At 41.4% G+C, this 21,759-nt stretch overlaps 1 protein-coding gene and 1 long non-coding RNA gene across 2 annotated transcripts in view; one reads left to right on the top strand and one right to left on the bottom strand.

Moving 5' to 3' along the window:
- The window catches only part of CELF2 (CUGBP Elav-like family member 2), a 797,242-nt gene that overhangs the window by 260,203 nt on the left and 515,280 nt on the right, over nucleotides 1-21,759 (top strand). The gene's annotated exons all lie outside the window — the stretch shown is intronic.
- Nucleotides 1,491-18,403, bottom strand: LOC113921936. Its single transcript, XR_003519868.1, has 3 exons — nucleotides 18,295-18,403; nucleotides 4,901-5,065; nucleotides 1,491-1,631 (listed from the first exon to the last, which is right to left on the bottom strand). It is a non-coding gene; the product is annotated as an uncharacterized LOC113921936 (long non-coding RNA).

Genomic DNA, 21,759 nt, shown 5'->3' with positions numbered 1-21,759 from the left:
CAGCAGTGGCTAAGCCAGAGCCAGGGGCCAAGGGCCCCGGAGATAGATGAGTCTATCAGAAGCAACTACAACCCCATGCTTGCAGTTGGTCTTGAAGCTGCGATAGATCATTCCCCACCCCCCGTTCTGGATTCCCCTTATGCTCAACCAGCACTACGGCTGGTCTGTGCTGCTTACCTGGAGGCCTGACCAAAGCTTCGCGGCTGAGGCACTGGTTGTCTTTTCCTTGTCGGGCTGTAGTTGCTATAACTGTCCGTTTCTCTCCCCACTCAACACGAAAGCACCAGGAGACACTACGGTTTATCCCTGGATTCCAGACATACTCTCCCTGCCCCTTCTGGTACCACATGATAGGATCGAGCTACCAATTTACAAGGACCGCTTTCTTGGCTTTTGACATACTGACCTGAGAAACCAAGGACCCCGGTGGACGTGTCCCAGCCACCAATCCTGGAAACCAGAGCATCTAAGCTAGTAGACACTAAGATTACAGGGGCCAGAACCATAAATGTGATAACTTGGCCTTTGGACGATGGCAAGAGGGGCCAATCCTATTTCTGTCTTTTTGGTTCCCAGGCTCATCTATTCTAGCTACCAAGAACATAACATATCAGACACCGGTTAGTAAGAACTGCATGTATGCTAATATATATAGTATCACACACTGACCTGTAGGATGTTTTCCCTAAGCTGGTGCCTTAGCTGAGCCTTTGACAGGCCAGTCCTTTGCTCCATAAGACCAGCTCTTTCTGGATAAGGATTAATATAGAATAATGGGAGAATTCTCTTGCTGTGTGCTCATGGTTGCACTTCCTTTGTCAGAAAACATGTCTAAGATGTTCTTATATAAGATAGGTCAATAGGTTGAGGCCCTGACAGGAAGGAAGGTGAACCACAAACTGCTATGTCTATCAGGATGGAAGGGTCTGGTGTAAGGGACCTGCACTAGTGTCTGACCTGGCTCCTCAAGGAATGGTGCATAGGAAGGCTCAGCATCAAGCTCTGCTTCTGGGAGGCTGGGTAGTCAGCCCTAGCAATATCTAGATACATCTTGGTGAGGGGGAGGGGGGCATGCTGTTGGGCTCATGTTTAACTTCCATCCCTGCCACCATGGCTACTCTGTTCATGGATCCATTACACCTGCACCAGGGCTACCAAAGATGGAAGGGCTGTCCCTATCTCAGACCACTTCTCCATCAATCTAACAGGAACAACTAAATATACTGCCAGAAGGCCTGCTCAATGAGAGTATTTCCCTTCATCACTGTCTTTTGGGGTTATGCTTGATTGGAGCTAAAATGTAAGACTAGTCTAATTTATACTAGTATCAATATATCATGCTGACCTATCAATGAAGTATAAAACAGCCCCAACACATTCAACTGATCATACAAAACCCTACGACCACCACCATGATGCTATAGGTGTGAATTGAAGGACAAGTATTAGCACTTTAGAAGTAGATGACAAGGTAGATCAAGCCACTTGTTCATGTAATTTATTCATTTCTTCTGGATCTCCTTAGGGCTAATTCCAAATCAAGAGTTTCCAAAATGTTATCCTTAGGGTGTGTTTTCAAGGGCTGTACCTGGTAGCAACTTGCTTATCCTGGGTTCCCCAGGGAGCAGAGCCTAGGATTAAAACAATAATAATAAAATAAATAAAAAAGTATATGCTGCTGTATTAGGGAGTACAGTGCAAGGGAAGCAAGATGAGGGAAAGAGGAAGTGAGGCAGAAAAAAAGAGAGCCCATGCAGAGTGTGTTAGTAAGCAGACTGCTGCTTGGTATTCAGCATGATTGATTATTCAGTCTCCTGGGGGTGTTTTTGAAAGTGCTGTATGAATAGTTTCATCTTCAAACAATCCATCCTACTTCTTTGGGAAGTAGGGAGTAAAAATTTATGTGCCAGCTCCCATAACCAATTGGTCAAATATTTGGTCTATGCAGCAGTTGCCCCCAATCTTCCAGGGCTACACATGCGTGGGGCATGGGACAATCACGAATACCCATGGGGCAATCACGAATACCCATGGGGCAATCACGAATACCCATGCGGCAATCACGAATACCCATGGGGCAATCACGAATACCCATGGGGACAATCACGAATACCCATGCGGCAATCACGAATACCCATGGGGCAATCACGAATACCCATGGGGCAATCACGAATACCCATGGACAATCACGAATACCCATGGGGCAATCACGAATACCCATGGGGCAATCACGAATACCCATGGGGCAATCACGAATCCTTGATGCATGGGGGCATCTCACCCCTCAGCATCAAAAGCAAAGCCAGAAGGTAGGGGATAAGAAGTAATGTGGTAGGAACATGATGCAAAGTGCTGGCAGGTTGGAGCTCTTAAGAGTTTGCTGAAGCAACAACTAGGCAGGAAGAAGTGGCCGAAGGCCCCGGAAACCAGTAAAGTCAAGAGGATTTGAAGCAGGTGACTGTCTGATACAAGCTTTCTACCTCTGCCATTCCCCTTGTCCAGGTCCTGATTCTTCTTTTCTAATTTTGGTTTTCTATTAGAGTCTGTATCTGTACACAGAGCTGTCATCTGTGGTGCTAATAATGCCCTCTCCTCTCCATCATTCCTTCCACTCACCAAGTATATGCTCTACTCTAAACAAAATTATAAAGTAAGCACAGGGAGTTTTTGTTTTCTTACTTCTTACTACTTCCTTTTGGAATTGTTTCAGCAAGTTATCCTCAACTCAGTAAAACAGATATTTATTATAAGCTTGGCATCTGTACTACAGAGTAAGAACATAGACAGAGGTTAAAGAAGTGACTCTTGTCCTGATAAAGCTTACGATCTATCAAGAGAGACACTGCAGAACTGGGGCACTTCTCCTAACCTGGAGGACTAACCACATTTTCCTGAAAAAGATGACTCCCGAGCTAAGTCATAAAGGATGAGTAGGAATTGGTCCAGCAAATCATGGGAAAGGAATTCCAGGAAGAGAGAATCATCTGATCAAGGCATGAAGGCTAGCACAGGGTATAGAGAGAACTGCAATCAGTTGTATGTTACTTGCACATAAAATGTGATACAGTGGCTGGCTGGGGACTAGTACATCATGGGAGATCTTTTATGTCATAATCAGGAACCAGATGGTGATTCAGTAGGTAATGTCAATCCACTGTAAAATTTTAAACAGAAAGAATAAAAATCAGAATTACCTCTTACATACATCACTCTGGCTGAAGAATAGAGGATCGATTTATAACAGCAGGGAGACTAATTGTAATGTTACTGCAGTTGTCCAAGCAAAGGCGATGAAGGTCTGAACCAGTAATGTGGTTACAGAGGGTCCGAGAGAAGGAAAGAAGTTAGAGATATATTTAAGTGGTGATATCAGTAAGACTTCATAACCAATTAGATATAGAGGTTGAGGTGAGCAGAGGCGATTGACAGAGATACACTGGGTAACTTGAAGTTTTCTGAACTTGAATTCCTGAGAGAGTGTGGTGCAATTAGCTGGGATTGAGAATCTAAAGCTTTGGCAGAAAAGATGATACAGTCAGTTCTAGATATGTTAAGATTGACATGCCCATGGAACATCCAAGGACTATCTAGAAGGAAGCTAGGGCTGAAAATATGTGTGAATCATCAGTCTGAAATTGGTGGTTAAAAATATAAGAATATATGAGATCACCCAAGGCAATAATCTAAAGGGAGGAGATGAGTGGACCATGAATAGACCCCTAACGAGGTCCAATGTGTAAGTAGAAGGCAAACAACACGTACCCCACAAAGAGAAAGAGAAGGAATAGAGAGAGAGAGAAAACAGGACCCACAGAGGAGTTCTGCTGGTCAGGAGCGTGTAGAGATGCTACCATGAACAAAAAGAGGAATGCTTCATTCTCTGCGAATAAAGAGAAAGTGATAAGTAAGGGTCCACATCTAGATTCAGAGAAATTTGATGTTCAAGTTGGTGGGCTGGATGGCCCCAATTTTCTCAGTGAAGTAGGGAAGGAAGGATATGATGGACCTGCGGTGGATGGACCTTGAGTGGTGGCTTGATGAGAACAGGGCAGGTATGACCTAGTCCCTAATGATAATAGGATAAAGAGGTAGCATAATAAATCAAAACTTTGGAGTGTCATCGTACGATTTCCTCAACAGTGAGCCTCACCTGGCAAGAAGGAGGGAATAAAGCAAAATATGGCACCGATCAAGGACTGAGGTCTGGTGGGCTGGGGGTCCTAAAAGGAGGAAGTTACAAAGGAGTTGAATCAGCTCTACAGTCTAGGCTAGTGGGAGAGTAGAATGAGGCCAGTATAAATTTAGAAAACAAAACTGAGAAATCGTGAACTGGAAGTTTAAGACTGAGGAGAAGTTGCAAACAATGAGGATGTGAGGGAGTTAGAATAATGGACTGTGGTCAGAATTGGAATATGAGTTTAAGATCATTTCTAACTGTGCAGGGCCCCACTGTAATGCCACATCCCACCTCCCTGTAGCCCAGGCCAAGCCCCATTAGTGCCAGCCCCAGTTCCTCTTTTCATCCTCATCAAATTGTATTCATCCTACATTTCATGCTTTTGAAATTCAGCTAAATGAATTAGGCTAATCTGTTGAACTAATCATGATAAGATATTGATGGCTGATGAATACTTGATATGTTATCCATCCCGGAAAATAGACTCCTGATGATAATGACTTAAAAACAGTGGTTCTTAACTAGAGACGTGGCAGAGTCCCCTGCTGTGCTATTTCAATAATTAGCTCCCCCTGGCCTCCAACTTAAGAAATTCTGATTCAGTCACTCTGGGATGGGAACTGAACATCTGAATTTTTGCAAATATCTCCGTTAAAGAGGTAAGTCAGTGGAATAATGCCCAGGGACTAGATGAGCCTTCTTCCAGCTCCTCAAATCACTAACTCCTTCTATATGTTCTATAGTTGACTTTGGTGGTTGTCGTTGCTGTCTCTCTATGAAGCTTTTTCGTGCCCCCTCTTTTCACTTTTGTATTCACTTCTGATCCATCTTGCGATATCCGAGACGACTTTGGTGTCATTTTCCTCTGGACACAGTGGGATTTATGACCTAGGAAGAACCCATCAGAGACTTTTTTTGAGCTTCAAGAAATGGATTTGGAAGCTATCATTTATAGTGGTGTTGCTAATTCAGTATAAATCTCCAGCCACTGGCGGTCATCTTCCCAGATATTGGCAGGAGTCTGTCTATAGAATGAAGCCAAGCAAAGGTAAGCAGAAATGACATATGAGTGCCTATTCCTGTCCCTGGTTCCTGGAATTCTTCCTTCAATCCTGTGTGCTGCCCCAGTATCCTCCCCACTGATGGGAGCCAAAAATATCAATTTCAGTCTCTTACCACAGAAAAGGACCTGATTAATACATATACATGGAAGGTGAATTTTTCCTAAGAACATCAACCTGTTATTCATTTCTCTGGATTCATTTATCTGCGTGGACAAGAAAGCCTTTTACAATGATACATTTGATACTAGAGCAGAATAGAGTAGACCCTCATTAATGTGACTGGCCAACAGCAAGGGATTTTGGGGGGAAAGTTCTAGATGGTAGAATGTGTTTTATGAGAAGCATTATTATATCCAAGAACAAAAACAACTCGAACTAGTGGAAGTTTCCTGGGGACCTGTTTTTGGTGAATAAATGCAAAGGCAAGATGGTGTATTAGTGAGTCTGTGAACTTGCCTTCTACCCTTGGTTTTCCCCCAACCAGACGCATGATCTTAGGTCAACCATTTGAGCTCTCTCGGTCCAGTTTTAACTGTAAAATGTCAACTATCTGATTCTAGACTTTTAAAAACTCAGCTTTAAAATTATTAAAGCTAAATTATAGAAATATTACATAATTGTTAAATGTGCAAAGTTCCATAAAATTAGTTTGGTCTCAATTCAAACTCTCTCTTTTATCTTTTTTTATATCTTGCAAATTTGCTAAGCAAACCTTTGTGAAATGGATGCCATATATGTCAGCCCAGCCCTGATGTGAATGTTCACAAATTAAGGTCTGAATCAATGAGCTTGGGACGTACCCAAGTGAACAGGTGGGATTAGTACTCTCACAGAGGGAATTCTGAGAAATCTCTATCAACAGCCAAAAGCTATAAACTCACCATTGCTTCTTATTCCTCTTTAAGGTAGAACTACGGAGGAGAAGCTCTGGATTTCCCTTTAAATTGTCCCCATGAGATAATTAAACACAGATCCTTTATTTCTTAGGCAGTCTCCCATATGGGTAAAAGATGTGAAAGATCAAGGCAACATATGTGAAAATGTGTAAAGCAAAAAGAAAAATCACTTATTTGAACATCTTAAAAAATCAAGATAAAAAAAGAGAATACCAAGGGAGTCATAAAAAGTTAGCTCTAGGCCAGAGAAATGTTGCTTTTAATTTCTATACAGTAGAAGAAAATTTAGCAGCATGATAACACTTCATTAAAAGGTATATCTTTAAAGATCTGTATTATCAAATTTGAATCGGGGAGATAGCATGAGGAAGTTTAAACTGACACATGCTGATTGAGCATTTATTTAGCAAACAGGATCTACCGCTTACTGAAAAATATATAGAACATCTCTTTCAACCCAAATATGGTGTAGATTTCAAAGGAATATGGAACAAGAGAGGGGGCAAAAAAAACCGTACCTTTTAGACTGCTCTTGGTCAAGGGGCTGTTGCGCTGTGTGTGTGTGTGTGTGTGTGTGTGTGTGTGTGTGCCTGAGCAAATCTCTAGGAGCCCATCGCTATGGGCATTAAAATACATAAAATAGAGGTATAAAAACTGAAAATGAGAAATTTTCCTATAACTTTTCAAACTGAAGCACTTCACCTGAAAGCCTTTTGCTTCATTTTGTAGTTCCAGGTCCTGCATTATTTTTGGTGGTTTGGTTTAATTATGACATTGAAGATTCTTTTAGGCATTTAGACATATATGAGCTTATTCCTTCAATGTAAAGCTTAGTGTGTTGCATCAGAAAAATAAGCCTTCGGAACAACTTAAGGCTCACTATTTGAGCAGCGTGCCAAGTTTTAATTTGGTCAATCTGATACATTTGTTCTCTGCCTTCAGTGGTTTTCAACCCTGGCTGTATATTAGAATTGAGTGGGAGCGCAGACATCACTATATGTTTTAAAGTCCAGCCCCCAGGACCCCCATTCTGTGATTCTTCATCTTTGACTTTGACCTTTCCCCTGTAGAGGAGTGCCCTTCTCTCTACTTCCTTCCCCATGTAGCCCAGACCACACCCCCCATCTGTTCCATCATTTTCCTCCCAAGAGTCACAGTAAAACTATGACTGCGGGTCAGTGCCATACTCACCACTTTCTACCCTCATGGAGAGAATCAGCCAAGATTGGTGCTACCAGAGACTCAAAGTCCCAAATCTAAGCCAGGTCTTCAATACTGCCTGGTAACTTTTTTTTTTAAGTTTTTATTTTAATTCCAGTTAGTTAGCATACAGGGTTATATTAGTTATGGATATGCAATATAGCGTATGTGCTGCCAAAGTGAGCACTGGATACGCAATATAGCAGTTCAACCATTCCACACAACACATTGTGCTCATCACAGTAAGTGCACTCCTTAATCCCTCATTTCACCCATCCCCCCACCCCTCTCCCCTCTGGTGACCAGCAGTTTGTTCTCTATAGTTAAGAGTCTGTTCCTTGGTTTGTCTCTCTCTCTCTCTTTTCTTTCCCCCTTTGTTTTGTTTCTTAAATCTACATATGAGTGAAATCATATGGTATTTGTCTTATTTCACTTCGCATTATATTCTCTAGCTCCATCCACGTTATTATTGCAAATGGCAAGATTTCATTCTTTCTTATGGCTGAATAATATTCCTCTGTGTGTGTTTTGTGTGTGTGTATCGATGGACACTTGGGCTGATTCCATATTTTGGCTATTGTAAATAATGCTGCTATAAACATTGGTATGCAGGTATCCCTTTGAATGAGTGTTTTTGTATCCTTTGGGTAAATACCCCGTAGTGCGATTGCTGGATCATATGGTAATTCTATTTTCAACGTTTTAAGGCACCTCCATACTGTTTTCCACATTGCATTCCCACCAAGAGTACATGAGGGTTCCTTTTTCTCCACATCCTTGCCAACACCTGTTGTTTCTTGTGTTGTTGATTTTAGCCATTCTGACAGGTGTGAGATACCTCATTGTAGTTATGATTTGCATTTCCCTGATGATAAGTGATGATGAGCATCTCTTCACGTATCTTTTGGCCATTTGTATGTCTTCTTTGGAGAAATGTCTGTTCATGCCTTCTGCCCATTTATTAATTGGATTTGTTGCTTTTTGAGTGTTGAGTTGTATAAGGTTTCTTATATATTTTGTATCCTAACCCTCTATTGAATATGTCATTTGAAAATATCTTCTCCCATTCCATAGGTTGCCTTTGAGTTTTGTTGATTGTTTCTTTCACCATGCAGAAGCTTTTTATTTTGATGTAGTCTCAATAGTTTATTGTTGCTTTTGTTTCCCATACCTCAGGAGACGTATCTAGAAAGAAGTTGCTATGGCCAATGTCAGAGAAATTACTACCTGTGTTCTCCTCTAGAATTTTTATGGTTTCAGTTCTCACATTTAGGTCTTTAATCCATTTTGAATTTATTTTTGTGTACAATGTCAGAAGGTGGTCCAGTTTCATTCTTTGCATGTTGCTGTCCAGTTTTCCCAACACCACTTGTTGAAGAGGATGTCTTTTTCCCATTGAATATTCTTGCCTCCTTTGTCAAAGATTAAGTGATGATATAATTGTGGGTTTATTCCTGGATTTTCTGTTCTGTTCTTTTGATCTATGTGTCTATTGTTGTGCCAGTACCATACTGTTTTGATTACTACAACTATGTTACATAACTTAAAGTCTAGAATTGTGATGCTTCTAGCTTTGCTTCCCGCCCCCACCCCAAGTTTGCTTTGGCTATTCAGTTTCCATACAAACTTTAGGATTGTTTGTTCTAGCTCTGTGAAAAATGCTGTTGGTGTTTTGATAGGGATTGCAATAAGCATATAGATTGCTTTGGGTAGCATAGACATGTTAACAACATTTGTTCTTCAAATACATGAATGTGGAATGTCCTTCAATTTCTTTGCATTGTCTTCAATTTCTTTCATCAGTGTTTTATAGTTTTCAGATTACAGGTCTTGCATGTCTTGGTTAGGTTTGATTCCTAGGTATCTTATTAATTGTGGTGCAGTTGTAAATGGGATTGTTTTCTTAATTTTTCTTTCTGCCATTTCATTATCAGTGTATAGAAATGCAACAGATTTCTGTACATCAGTTTTGTGTCCTATAATTTACTGAATTCATTTATTAGGGTCTTTTTTTAAGATAGATTTATTTATTTATTTATTTATTTATTTATTTATTTATTTATTTTAGAGAAAGAGAAAGCATGCCCATGTATGAGTGGGAGGGAGAGGGGCAGAAAGAAACAGAGGGAAAGAATACAAAGCAGACTCCACACTGAGTGCAGAGCCCAATGTGGGGATTAATCCCACAACCACAAGATCATGACCTGAGATGAAACCAAGTGTCAGACGCCCAACCAACTGAGCCACCCAGGCACCCCATGTTTATTAGTTCTGGCAGTTTTTTGGTGGAGTTTTTCTGGATTTCTATGTATAGTATCATGACATCTGCAAATAGTGAAAGTTTTACTTCTTCCTCACCGATTTGGATGCCATTTATTTCTTGTTCTTGTCTGATTGCTGTGGCTAGGAATTCCAGTACTATGTTGAATAAAAGTAGTGAGAGTGGACATCCTTGCCTTATTCCTGACCTTAGGGGACAAGCTCTCCCTTTCTCTCCCTATTAAGGATAGTGTTCACTGTGGGTTTTTTATAGATGGCCTTTATTATGTTGAGGTATGTTCCCTATAAACCTTTGTCGAGGATTTTTATCATGAATACATGTTGTACTTTGTCACATTCCTTTTCTGCATCTATCGAAATGATCATATTGTACTTATCCTTTCTTTATGGATATGATGTATCATATTGATTGATTTGCAAATATTGGACCACCCTTGCAACCCAGGAAGAAATCCCACTTGAGTGTGACGAATGATTTTTTTAATGTATTGTTAAATTTAGCTCACTAGTATTTTACTGAGAATTTTGGCATCCATGCTCATCAGTGATTTATTGGCCTGGTGACTTTATCTGGTTTTGGTGTCAGGGTAATGCTGTCCTCATAGAATGAATTTGGAAGTTTTCCTTCATTTTCTATTTTTTGGGATAGTTTGAGAAGAGTAGGTTTTGGTAGAATGTTTGGTAGAATTCACCTGTGAAGCCCTTTAGTCCTGGACTTTTGTTTGCTGGGAGTTCTTTGACTACTGACTCAATTTCTTTGCTTTACTCGAATTTTCTATTTCTTCCTGTTTCGGTTTTGGTAGTTTATATGTTTCTAGGAATTTATCCATTTCTTCTAGATTGTCCAAGTTGCTGACATATAGTTTTATATAATATTCTCTTATGACTGTTTGTATTTCTGTAGTGTTGGTTGTTATTTCTTCTGTCTCGTTTGTAATTTTATTTGAGCCCTTTCTCTTTTGTTCTTGATAAGTCTGACGAGAGGTTTATCAATTGTACTGATTTTTTTGAAAGAAGCAGCTCCTGATTTCATTGATCTGTTCTATTGTTTTTTTAGTTTCTGTATCATTTCTTTCTGCTCTAATCCTTATTATTTTCTTCCTTCTGCTGGTTTCAGGTTTTGTTTGTTGTTCTTATTCTAGTTTCTTTAGGTGTTACATTAGGTTCTTTATTTGAGGTTTTTCTTGCTTCGTAAGGTAGCAAGAAGGTATTGAGGTATTGCTGTAAACTTCCCTGTTAGAACCACTTTTGCCGCAACCCAGAGGTTTTGGATCTTTGTGTTTTCATTTCCATTTGTCTCCATAGACTTTTTTATTTCTTCTTTTATTTCCTGGTTGACCCATTCATTGTTTAGTAAGTAATTTATTTGTGGTCTTTCCAGATTTTTTCTTGTGGTTGACTTCTAGTTTCATAACATTGTGGTCAGAAAATATGCATAGTATGATTTCAATCTTCTTCAATTTGTTGAGGTTTGTTTTGTGGGCTAATATGTGATCTATTCTGGAAAATGTGCCATGTACGCTTGAAAAGACTATGTAATCTACTGTTTTCGGATGGAATGTTCTGAATATACCTGTTAAGTCCATCTGGTCCAGTATGTCATTCAAAGCCAATGTGTTTGTGTATAATCTCTTCTATATATAGCAGTCTATATTAAGTTGATGGTCATTTAAGTTTGAATCCACTCTTCTCTCTTCTCCACATTTTAGGTATATGTTATATTTTATATCCTTTTTTTGAGAGTTCCTTAACTGGTGTTTTACAGAAATATTTTTTTTTACTGCTTTTGTGTTTCCTACTTCTATATTGTCACTTTTGGTTTATCCTTTCCACTCCGAGAGTTCCTTTTAATATTTCTTACAGAGCTGGTGTAGTGGTCATGAACGCCTTCAGTTCTTGTTTGTCTGAAAAACTCTATCCTCCTATTCTGAAAGATCACCTAACTGGATAGAGTATAGTCTTAACAGCAGAGTGTTCCCATTCAGTGCTTTGAATATATCATGCCACTCCCTTCTGGCCTGCAAAGTTTCTGTTGAAAAATCTCCTGCTAGCCTTATGATTTTTCCCTTATAAATTAATAGCTTTTTTGTCTTGTGCTTTAAATTTTTTTCTTTATCACTATATTTTGCAAACTTAATTACAATATGTCTTGGTTTGGTCTGCTTTTGTTGATTTTGTTGGGCATTCTCTGTGCCTCCTGGATCTGGATATCCCCAGATTGGAGAACTTTTCAGCTATTATTTCTTCAAATAAATTTTCTGCCTTCTTTTCTCTCTCTTCTTCTGGGACTCCTATAATATGAAAGTTACTACATTTGATGGAATCACTGAGTTTCCTAAGTCTGTTCTTATTTTGCATAATTCTTTTCTCTCTCTTTTGTTCAGCTTGATTACTTTCATTAGTATGTCTTCTAGATCACTAATTCATTCCTGTGCTTCCTCCATCCTGCTTTCATTTCATTTATTGAGCCATTTATCTCTGCTGTTACTCCTCATCTCTGTGTTAAGGGTCACACTCATGTCTTCCACTGTTTTCTCAGGTCTGGTGAATAACCTTATGATCATTGTTTAAATTCCCTTAGATCTCTGGCTGTGGCTTTGTCCTGTTCTTTCATTTGGCATACATTTCTCTGTCGTCTCATTTTGTCTGCCTCTCTGTGTCTGTTTCTGTGTGTTAAGGAAGTCTGTGTGTTAGGAAAGTGTCCTTTGCTCTTGAAAGTAGTGATTTTTTGAAGAAGAGGTGCCCTTCAGTGCAGTGTGCCCTGTTCACCAGAACCTGGCATTCAGGAGAGTATCCTATGGGTGTTGTGTCTGAGTCACTTTTCCTTTCAGCATGGTCATCTGCACTGACTCTACCTGTTGGGGGCTGTACTTGCTCTATGTTGTGTTAGTGAGATCCAGGCAGGCCAGTTGTGAGGGGGCATGCCCACTGGGGAACTTGAGAGCAGGGTGGTGGTGTTAGCAAAATTTTCACTGGGCCACAAGTCCTATGCTGGATCCCTGGAGGTGCTAAGGCAGCCGGGGGATGTGTGCCAGGGTGGCCAGGGGCATGAGGCTGAGCACAACACGTGGGGTAGCAACTGTTCACCTGGTGGCTGAGTGGGGTACATGAGTGGCCTTAACAAAATTTGCCTGAGCCCAGTGCTGAGGCCAGCTGGCTTGGAGTGGGCGAGTCCTCAGTAGAACCTGTGCATGTGGTCACTGTTAGCACGTTAGGTAGCAAGTATCTGGGCAGCACCACCTCCCGCAGGTGGCTCTGTGTTTATGCTGGGGGTCAGGGAAGGAAAGTGGCACCTACCAGGGGCACCTGAGTGGCTCAGTTAAGCGTCTGCCTTCAGCTCAGGTCATGATCCCAGGGTCCTGGGATCGAGCCCCGCATTGGGCTCCCTGCTCCACGGGAAGCCTGCTTCTCCCTCTCACACTCCCCCTGCTTGTGTTCCCTCTCTCACTGTCTCTCTCTGTCAAATAAATAAATAAAATCTTAAAAAAAGAAAGAAAGAAAGAAAATGGCACCTACCAGCTCCCTTGTTTTCAGAGAACCCTCAACATGATCCAAAATCAATATGAACAGGTCTGTCACCCATTTGTTCTGGCATTGTGTATGTAAACTGCCGTTTTTATGCTGCCTCTCTGGGCAGGCTGCTGTCTCTTTAAGGGCAGTAACCCAGCTACAACTTGCCTTCCTGTCTCATCGGGTGCTGAGTCAGCTGACTTTTAAAGCTCCAGGCTCCATGTCCCCCTGATTTTACAAACTTTGAGAATTCAGCCCCTCTGGTTTTTGAACTTCCTAACCTTTCAGATGTAGCTTCTTCTCTGTATTTAGTTGTGGAGTCTGTTCTGCGAGTCTTTGGATCACTCTCTAGCTTATTGACCTGGATGTGGGTGCTTTCTTGTTGTAAATGTGGGGCCAGGTGAGCTCAGCGTCCTCCTACTCCCACTCCACTATCTTCCTGAGCTCCTGCCTGGTAATTTTTTAAAAGTGTTCTTCATATGTCACTAACACTTCCAATGAACCCAGAAATAGTCATTGAATATTTACTCAGCACTGCTTTAAGTGCTGGAAATATAATTTCAGACACAGTAGATGGAGTCCCTGACTTTAAGGAATGTACATTTCATGGAAGGAAACATAAAATAAATACAGACAAATAAATGAATATTCAAATGTGGAGGATTGATACATAATATAAAGAAGCTAAAATAGAATTGTGTGGTAAGGGGGGCAATGAGTGGGGTGGTGGTGACGTGCCCTCTAGATTGCTCAGGGAAGAGCTCTTGGGGTGAGGTGACTTTTGACTTGAGACCTAAAATGTAAGGAGGCAAGCCTGAAAGTATCTGGGGGAGCGCATTAGAGCAAAGGAGGAGAAAATGCAAAAGTCCTGGAACAGGAATGAGCTTGGTGGGTTTGAAGGGCAGAAAGGAGGCCTGGGTCCTCTAGGAGTGGTCAAGGGAGAAGGTAGGAACAATATAGTCGTAGAGATGGGCAAAGAACAGATCATGGGGGCCTTTTAGGTCCTGGAGAGGATTTCAGGTTTTGTCCTAAATGTGATGGGAGCCCAATGAGGAGTTTTAAGCAGGGGCTTCAGATGATCTGATGATGTCTTCTTTCTGTTCCACTTGCGCCTTGGCCTCTGGCTGTTTCCATCATTCTTCTGACAGTGATATGGCGAAGGTTACCCATTCTCTTCTCTTCTTCTCCATGGCACTTGGCCCAATCACCCAGTCTCTTCTTCCTTAAAAATCCTCTCTTCCCTTGAGTTCCATGACACCCTCTCTCTAGAATTTTATTCCTCATCTCTGCCCTTTCCTGACTCCTCAGTCCCTTTTGTGGGATTCTCCTTTCCATTTACTCTTAATGGTTGCTATTCTTCAGTATTGTATTCTGGGCCCTAATTCCTCCTTACTTTACACACCCAACCAGGAAAATATCTTCTATTGCACATGCTTCAAATACAACTCTGTGATAATGATGCCTTTAGCCCAGATCTTTTTTCCAGGCTCTGAGCTTATGTGTCCAACTGGCCCCTTCGCATCCTCACATGGATGTCCCCAGGTACTAAAAACTTACCGTATCCCAAACTGAATTTGTAAGCATTTCTCCAAAGCAGCGCCTCCTTCTACACTTCCTATCTTAAAGAATACCACCCAATCTAACAAGTTGCTCAAGCTAGAATCAGAGACGTCATACCTGACTCCTCTCTCTCCATCACCCTCAACATCTGACGACCGGCTCAGTTCAATCTGATTCTCCCTTCATAGCATCTTTCCGTTATGCCCACTCTCCTCTACCTGCTCCACAACTGTCCTGATTTGACCCTCTCTCATCTCCTGCCTCTGTCAGTGTCATGCTACCTAACCAGTCTCACTTCCCTAGGTCTTGTTTCTCTCAACTGCACTCAGGCTGACATTTTTAACATGCCAATCAATCACACAATCTCCTACTTAAAAATCTGTGAGTGGCCCTCCACCCCAGGCCCCTTTTCCTTGAGGATGAACCAATACCCCTAAGCATGACTTCAAAACCCTCCATGATTTGGCTGCTGCCTACCATCCTCCAAATTGATTATCACTCCCTGCCTCCAAGTCCATGCCCTGATCGTAACAAACTATTGGCAGTCCCTTGGCCAACCCTCCTCTCACTTCTCTCAAAGCTCTTCTCTCTGCCTGCACACCAGTCTTTGGGTTACACCTCTTTTCTCTTTGACAACTTCAGGTCTCGGCCTAGAATTACCTCCTGCAAGAATTCACCAAATCCTGCCCTACTTCCAATCCCAGTTTTCCCCTCTCATATGCTCCTATTGTAGCACCAACCACCATTTTTTTTTTTTTTTTTTTTAGTGAAATAGAGAAGAAAGCATCCCGCTCCCTATTTAGACCACCACCCAAAAAATCTGCTTCCTGATGAGAGTAGATGTTGGCACATCTGGGTCCAGCAGAAAGGGGCACTAGACCCCATTTTTTGAAAATATCCCAGCATAATAGCAGCAAAACTATGATTGAGTTTATGAGAAGAGAGAGGGATCAAGTGTGTTGGGGCATGAAGGATCTATCCTACTTTCTTGGGCATAGTGCCTGGTGAGGTCAAGTTCCCAGGGCAGATTCAACAGGAATCTTAAGCACTACAATGACCTGAGAGAAAAAGCCATACAACCTGGAGAGGCCAGGTAGGTGACAATGTGAGATGTCTTGTTACCTTTCTGCATGGATGTCCAAACAAGCACATGTCTAGACAGATGCTTAAGCATCAGGTGACCCTCCTGCCTCCAAAACCTTAGTAAATTATAAGCTCCCAAACCAAAGCTAGGAAAGGGGGGAGAAATTATACATTAACTGAGAGCTAAGCTTCCCTGGTGACATAGGAACTCAAAAAAATAGAGCCAAGTTAAAGAAAAAATAAAGACATATTTCTTCCACATCTGAGTTATGAACTGAGATTTGTATTGCTCCACTTATTCTGAAGAGTAATCACCTATTTATTTGTTTATCTCTCTAACTAGATCATAAGATGCCTTGCTTAGACCATAGAGTCTGACTAATAATGGTGACCAATAAATATATGTGAGAAGAATAAATAAATGAATACATGTTTTAGAATTAAAAAAATGAGTCACAATTAAGAACTCTGCGAATCTCAGTCTGCTGGGGAGAGAGACAAAGATACAAGGAACTATGGAGCAGTGGGTTCTAGTGGAGATACATATATGGGGCAATGGGAGCACTGGAGTGAACAACTAAAATTCTTGCTGGAGGTCCAGGAAGGCTTCATGGAGGAGATGACATTTGCGCTTAGATGTAAAGGTAGACAACAGGTCTGATAACCAGTTGGGTGCTGCATCAGGCCTAGCTAATCATTTCCCCCATTTATTATTTGGATACACACTATTTCCACTGAGGGTCAACACAAAAAGTGTAAAGATGCATCAAGGAGGGCACTGAGTGCAGATCCTAGGAAGAGGCATTTGGAAAGGTAACGGGATAGTGTGCACTTGACCACGTGTGAGTCGTTCATTCTTCCTTCACCTTTTTTTCACCTACCGATGTTTGTGTCATCTCTGCACCTTACATTCGTATTGTGGGTTCACAAACTGTGTTCCGTGTCTCTGCCATGTTGTAGAATGAGTGCTAAGGTTTAAAGTTAAAAGTAGGTTTGAAATTCAGGAGCCAGATATTTTGGGTCTAGTTTTGCCCTATTTCCTCTGCCATAATCTTTTCCTACACAGTCAGTTAAGCAAATGCTATATACGGTCAGTATGGAGGGAGAAAATGGGGCCACGTGCTTTGCAGATGTCAAATCCTTATTCAAGCCAGGGCCTGACCTGAGGAGCAGTGGGCTCCTCTATTCTTTGGACCCTTCCATTCCACCTTTACAAAACTTCCAGTCTCTCCTTCCTTCTCCTTCTGATTTCTTCTTTTCTTCCTCTTCCTCTTGTCCTTTCTCTAGACTCTGACCCCTTGCTCCAGCACGGAGCATGGCAGTAGGAAGCTTTCTGTTAGCAAGCACTGGTCCCAGCTCTCTTGCTACAAATTGAACAATTGAGGCCATCTAGCCCAGGGGTTCCAACACTTCACTCTTCATCAGATTCATCTGAGATTTTTCTTTTTTTAAGCCAGTGCTCATGGCCTCATTTCAAGATCTTGGAATTTAAATATTCTAGCGTGAAGTCCAGGCACGGGTATTTCAGATGCTTCCCCAAGAAATTCTAAAGTATAGTCAGGGTGGAGAATCACTCATCTAGGCTGTCCCTCCATATTAGGTTTTGGTTTTTGTGGGGTTTTTGTTGTTGTTGTTGTTGTTGTTGTTGTTTGTTTTCTTAAAGTGGTCGTTGGCCTGAACGATTTTTAAGAAAACTGACAACTTTCTAGTCTCTGATATCCCACTCAAAGGCCCATATTGGTGGATCCCTGGAGGAAAATTTTGGTCAGGATCGGGAGTTACAGAGGAAGAGAGGGGAAGCTGGTTGCAGATAAGATGCAAAGAGAGGAAGAGAGGGGTAGGTCCTGACCCTTCCATACCTGGTTAGTCCTGGTGTCTCTGATAGGAGAGGGTTTTGTGTTTTTGTTTTATTTTGCTTTGTTTTGTTTTTCTCACAAGGGAAAAGCACACTTTCTTTAAGGAAAAGTGCCTTTTAAATCCTACCGTTGCACATATACTGATATGATTTGAATACTCTGGCTCTTTTGTTTGTTGTTTGTTTTGTTGTATTTTAATATAGAGTCTACAGCCAAAGAGCCATTTTGTGGAGCTCCCCGCGTCCCACCCAAATTCTGTACATATGAATATCTGTCAAGAATAAGAAAAGATTTTTTTTTAAGATTTTATTTATTTGACAGAGAGAAAGACAGCGAGAGAGGGAACACAAGCAGTGGGAGTGGGAGAGGGAGAAGCAGGCTTCCTGCAGAGCAGGGAGCCCGATGTGGGGCTCGATCCCAGGACTCTGGGATCATGACCTGAGCCAAAAGCAGACGCTTAACGACTGAGCCACCCAGGTGCCCCTGTCAATGAGTATTAAGTTGGGGTTATTATAGACTCTGAGTAACTCTTCCACTGGGGGCTCAGCATGTTTCAAGAAGCAACATGCATTGTTGATAAAACAATGAGTATCTTGACTCATCACAGAAACACTAAGAAATCAAGCATTCCATCAAAGAAAGCATTTTGTGAAAATGAACCCACTTACTGAAAGAGCGAGTCTTCAGTGTCCTTTTTCCCCTTGTCAATAACCAGTATTTATGGGAAGCATTGAGTTTCCTTATTTCCCCGGTGTCTCATCTTGAATGCTCTGCTCCATGAGGGAGAATATATTCACCTTCTTTTGCCTTCTCATGGTCAGACCATTCAGGTTCTTTGTGACATCAGCTCGGTCAATGTGAGGTTTCTCAGCCATCATGCTTCATGGTCTGTGATGAGTCAGGCTGGACCCCTAATTTATTTGGGGAAAGCAGAAGATTGTGGGGTTGGATGACAGCTTCAACCATAGACCCCAACTCTCCCACCACCCTTATTAGTTGTGTGGCCCCAAAGTGTTTAATCAAACTCTCTGATTTTCATTTATTTAGTAAATCTAAAGGGCGTCTGTGAGGGTCATGAGTTAGTGTCTAAGAATATGTTTTCTAAGCTTTAAAGTGCTATACATGTTTAAGGTATAGTTCTTATCTTCTTTCGGAAAAATTAAGAAATTTCCTCTCATTGGGGATTTTCACAATTTCTAGTTAGTGATATCTTCTTTCCATTGGCAGACAGTATTTGTTGCAGGCTGAACTCTGTCCCTCTGAAAGATAGTGAAGTTCCTAACACCCAGGACCTGTGGAAATAGAGTCTTGGTAGGTGATCAAGTGAAGATGAGGTCATTAGGGTGGGCCCCTAATCCAGTATGACTATGGCCTTATGAAAAGGGGGAATTTGAACACAGAGGCAGAGACACGTAAAGAAAGAAGACAGCCATCTATAAGCCAAGAATTGCCTGAGGCTACCAGAAGCTGGAGAGAGGCCTGGAACAGGCTTCTCCCTCACAGCTCTCAGAAGGAACCAGCCCTGCTGACACTTTGATCTCAGACTTCTAGCCTCCAGAACTGTGAGACAATAAATGTCTGTTGTTTAAGCTACTCAGTTTGTGGTATTTTGTTATGGCAGCCCCAGGAAACTAATACATTATTATTTCTGGAAGACCTGAAATGCCCTCCAGCTGTAGTTCTGAGCAAGAATCTTTTCAACCCCAGCAGGGGTTGTTCTCAATCAAAATAAGAATGGGAGGTCATGATCTCAAACTTGCGGCCTTTGGGGAGGTTTCTGGGGTTTAGATGGCTTGCTATACCCAGCTGGACACACGTGGACCCGCATCACCTGTATGGGAGGCTGATGTGTGGGTACCTGTCCTCCTTGGACCCTCACCTCCACTGCCTAATTTCATATTGGCAGGCTTGGATCCGTGAATACTTACAGCGGAATTTGAAAGTGCCTAGTTATATAAGTTTAAAATTTTCAAGTCAAATTCCACCGTATTTGCACGCCAAAACCATTAGGAAGGGTTACTCTCAAATATAAAATGAAGATTCATAAAACTTCCCTATGCATGTGGCTCAAGTTTGAATTACAGCCAACTCTTGTTTTTTTTGTGGTGATCAATAAAGAAATCCCTAGGGGTGTCTGGGTGGCTCCGTGGGTTAAGAGTCCGTCTGACTCTTGATTTCGGTTCAGGTAATGATCTCAGGGTCATGAGACTGAGCCCGGTGTTGGGCTACATGCTGGGCATGGAGCCTGCTTGAGATTCTGTCTCTCCCTCTGCCTCTGCCCCTCCCCCACCGCTTGTGCTCTTGCACATTCTCTTGGAAGGAAGGGAGGGAGGGAGGGAGGAAGAAGGGAAGGAAGGAAATATCCCTGTAGGGCAATGGTATCAACCCACCCTGCACATTTGCATCACCTGGAAGTTTTTAGAAATACTGATGATGCCTGGGTGATACCGCCCTCAGAGATTCCATTTCGGTTTCATCTGGAGGATGTCCTGGACGTTGAGATGTGAAAGCTCCAAGCCAAGATTGAAAACCACTGGGAAAGTATAGGTTCTGGAGTCAGCCACACGTGAGCTGGGATTGTGGTCCGCCATGTAATGGCTGTGCACTTCCTCATTTGTGAAACAGGGGTGATAATAATAATAAATAAATAGACATCATCTGGATGATGAGAAGTCTTGAGTCACAGCTTGTGATTCATCTGGAAAAAGAAAAAAAACTGTAAAAGCTTAATTCTTTTAAAAGGAAGTTAGAGCAAAAATCCTTGAAATATTTCTATATTTCTCAGTCTGCTCTGACAAGTTTTCGACACTCTGTGATTCAACTCCAAGAATGGAGATCAAGTTAACAGGAAATAAATGGCCTAGCCTTATTTTCAGGGGGTCACAGGAGGTCAAAGGTGCTATAGGAACGAGAAGCCTTTTACAATTAAACAAAGTGAAAATCACAGACATAGTGCGTTTAACCTCTCTGAACCCTATGCCCCTACGGGAAATACTTGCCTTTGACTCCTTTTGATCTTCATTTGCCTGTAAGGATTACGTTATTAAAACACACACACAGACATTAAAGGAAAGGCCATAGAATAATCTACCCCCATTTTCATAGAGAACTCACCATCTCAGAGAACTATTTTCAAGTTTTAAGGTGAGTGATTTGAGAGGCCTCCTTTGTCGAAAAGAAGCATGGCCAAAATGGGGCAAGAACCACATTATGTAGTTTGTGTTATAACTGTAATCGATGTTAAATATTCAGTTATAAAAAGTTTCCCTTTGCATTTGTAATTATAAATTGACATATTCATTTGAACATTGTCAACAAGAAATCAGAATTCTCACTTTTTAATGCTTCGGTGGAAAGAAAGCCCTTAAGGTTTGATATCACACACACACACACACACCTCATTTTAAAGATTCTATCAAGCCTTTCTTTGAGAATGACTTACTCTATTTCCTGATCGAATAATGTTAGCCTAATGGCTAGGATACACTTGTTTTTATTCTATAATAATGTGAGCAATTTTCATTTTCTCTTTTTATTTAATACTTTAAAAATACAATATGCTTTCAGGAAAATAGAGAAATTAGAAAAACAATGGCTGGTTAAAAATGAAATCCAGATTTTTCTCTGTGTTCCCAATTTTCGTAAAACGCATGCTCTATAAACAAGAGAAATGGTCAAACAAGCTTGTTTCCAAGAAGCCTCACCCTTTAAACAGAAGACACCCGGAGGGGGTGGGGGGTGAATAAAGTTTACCGTATGTGTGCAGCCATAATTCCGTAATTAATTCATTTTGAGCTTTGTGAAAAACATGCTTTGTCCGACAGAAAGAGAGGGCTTTGTCGTTTTCACCGGTTACTTCATCCTAACCCTCAATTGCCTGAGCCTGTTACATTCTATTTTTTCCTAGACTGAGTACTGTACTTGTTGGCTACATTCCTTTTTCTTTTTTTAATCCCCTTTTGTTGAGGTGACTGTCCAGAGAAGCATGCATCAGAGAGGTGGCAGTGCTAACTTAAACCTTAAAGCTGTCTTTTCTGTTCCCAAAGCCACGTCTGTCCAAACAGCTATGGAATGTCCTAATCATTTAAAAAATAAAAGGCACTTTGGCCAGTAAACTGCCAAAATGTTACCAT

Source organism: Zalophus californianus, chromosome 9 (assembly GCF_009762305.2).
Source record: "Zalophus californianus isolate mZalCal1 chromosome 9, mZalCal1.pri.v2, whole genome shotgun sequence".
Taxonomy (NCBI): domain Eukaryota; kingdom Metazoa; phylum Chordata; class Mammalia; order Carnivora; family Otariidae; genus Zalophus; species Zalophus californianus.
This window is presented reverse-complemented; position numbering and strand designations above follow the sequence as displayed.